This window comes from Mus caroli, unplaced genomic scaffold (assembly GCF_900094665.2).
Source record: "Mus caroli unplaced genomic scaffold, CAROLI_EIJ_v1.1 scaffold_4670_1, whole genome shotgun sequence".
Classification (NCBI taxonomy): Eukaryota; Metazoa; Chordata; class Mammalia; order Rodentia; family Muridae; genus Mus; species Mus caroli.
In genome coordinates this window covers 1-2,574 of record NW_018388520.1, presented here as the reverse complement: position 1 = coordinate 2,574, position 2,574 = coordinate 1, and the positions used below count along the sequence as shown (strand labels likewise).

General features: G+C 45.1%; 1 pseudogene across 1 annotated transcript; it reads right to left on the bottom strand.

Annotated features, from left to right (window-relative positions):
- Nucleotides 1–1,214: 1,214 nt before the first annotated feature.
- Nucleotides 1,215–1,913, bottom strand: LOC110287660 (annotated as a pseudogene). The gene has a single exon (XR_002377238.1). The product of XR_002377238.1 is annotated as a cytochrome c oxidase assembly factor 5 pseudogene (transcript).
- Nucleotides 1,914–2,574: the final 661 nt, after the last annotated feature.

Genomic DNA, 2,574 nt, shown 5'->3' with positions numbered 1-2,574 from the left:
GTAAACTCATTGTAGAAAATATCATTGAGGCCGTCATGATACGACCCTGGAGTTGAAACGTTCATAGCATTAGTCAAAAGCCCCAAAGTAGAAACAGCTCAGAGCTCATCTGCTCGATGGAGAAATACACAGCGTCTGTCTACTGTGGATGCTACTCAGCAGAACTACACTGCAGACTGATGCTACACGCGAATAAACCTGTCGAATTTGGTAACAGGACTCAGAAAAGACAGGACTATATAGTCCACTCATCTAATAGATCTGGAATAGCAGGGAAGGGGGCAGAGTGCTAACCAGTGGTTACATTTCTGGGAAGGATGAGACTGTTCTGGAAGCAGATAGTGGTGACTGCTGCATGCTCCACAAACACTCTAAACTCCATGGGATTGTCTAAATCAAAGTCCAATTATGAGACATGTGACTTTTTCCAAATAAAGCTATATCTACTCAAATGGAGGCATTTCATACAAACACATTTCACTCTCTGTTGAAATTGAAGCACTAGTGGGAGGTGTGGCTTCCCACTAGGTGTGGTCGAGCTTCCTAGCATGCAGAAGGTGCACTCCTCCACACTGCACACAGACACCAAACTTGGGACATAGGTGGCAGGACTGAAGGGTGTAGTACTCCCACTCCCAGTGGGGGCAGTACACTGAGCACAAGGGTGCAGTACCTCCCACTCCCAGTGGGGGCAGTACACTGAGCACAAGGGTGCAGTACCTCCCACTCCCAGTGGGGGCAGTACACAAAGCACAAGGATGCAGTACCTCCCACTCCCAGTGGGGGCAGTACACAAAACACAAGGATGCAGTACCTCCCACTCCCAGTGGGGGAACCACAGAACAATATAGAAGCTATAGCGACTCTGTTCAATGGCAAAAATCACAGTGAAGATTTAGTGCCCTGATGGCTTTCTACTGTGTTAAGTGGTCAAAATAATATGTTAAGGATTCTAAACTTTTCCAACCACTTCATGTCATTGACATTTGCTATCTAGAGTGAACATCTGTTGTGTCCATTTGCTGCATTCCAGTGTTTAGGTTGTGCATGGTGTCAGCACAGTACATGCGACCAGGATCTAGCCAAGATCACCATGGATGGAGCAGGAGCATATGACCCAGGAAGGCCAGCGTCCTTCAGCAGGGTGTGACTTGGTGGGCCAGCCCATGCTTTCCTTTTTTGGAGCCCACCCAGATCTTGAGGATGTGGACCTTGAGGATGTGGACTATGGCTGATTTCACCCCTTTATGAGGAGGGGGTTGGTTTAAAATTGAAATCAAGAAATAGAAAAAAGAGTTGGAGGAGCCACTATCTATGCCGATCTCATCATGGCCTCCTGAATGCACATACTGTGTAATCTGATCGAAGAGTCATCCTTGAACATAATCTCTCCATTAGGCAATTCCCAAAACACATTCTTAGCCCATAGTTGTTTAGTCCCATGGATCTTCTATAAATGACTTCAGCCAACAGACTCATTCAGAAACAGCACTGATCCACTTTCTCTGGTGTCCTTGGGAGGAACACCTGGCCCAGAGGTGGAAGAGATGNGGCAGCTGCTGTGCTTCCCATTTGGTTCTTTTCTGTTAAGGACCACAGAAAATCCTGGGTGACTTTCATCTTGCGTTCAGCATGTTATCAATATCCTTTTCTCCCTCTGAATCTTGATCTGGCATCCAGCATTGATCTTTTACATTCAAAAAAGGAATACTGCAAAGCTCTACAATTGCCTTCCTTCAAACACTGCTGTGGGGATTTTCCTTCCTGGAGCACACAGGCAGACTGCAGCAGACATGCACCCAGATCCTCCTTCACGCCCGCACACGCGCCGCCCTCCGGCTTTTCCTCATAATACCGGGGCATGGCGAGGACCCACCGCCCTCACCACACTGGATCACCGCCCTCGGTCACCCCGCACCCTAGGGTGATATTCTTAAGTTCCATCAATTTGCCTGCAAAATTCATGATGATTTTTTTTTTCATAGCTGAAGAGTACTTCACTGCATAGATGTAGCACATTTCTGGATCCATTTTTCAGTGAAGGGACATCTAAGATGTTTCCAATTTCTGGGTGTTATGAATAAAACTGCTATGAACATATCTGACAATGAGTCTTTTTGGGATGGTGAAGAATCTTTTGCGTATATGACCTGAAGTTTTATAACTGGTTCTTGAGATAGAACTATTGGCAGTTTCCTGAGAAACCAAAAAATTGATTTCTAAAAGTATTCCCCCCATCATCAGTGTAGTAGTGTTCCCCTTTCTCCATATCCTTGTCAGCATGTGCTATCTTGACTTTTTTTACTTAGCCATTCCTATTGGGGTAAGACATGATCTCCGTTTTGTTTTCACTGGCATTTCCCTAGTGGCTAAGAACTTTGAACTTTGTTTTTTTTTTTTTAATTTTTAATTTTTAATATTTTTTATTACATATTTTCCTCAATTACATTTCCAATGTTATCCCAAAAGTCCCCCATACCGCCCCCCACTTCCCTACCCACCCATTCCCATTCTTTTGGCCCTGGCATTCCCCTATATTGGGGCATATAAAGTTTGCAAGTCCAATGGGCCTCT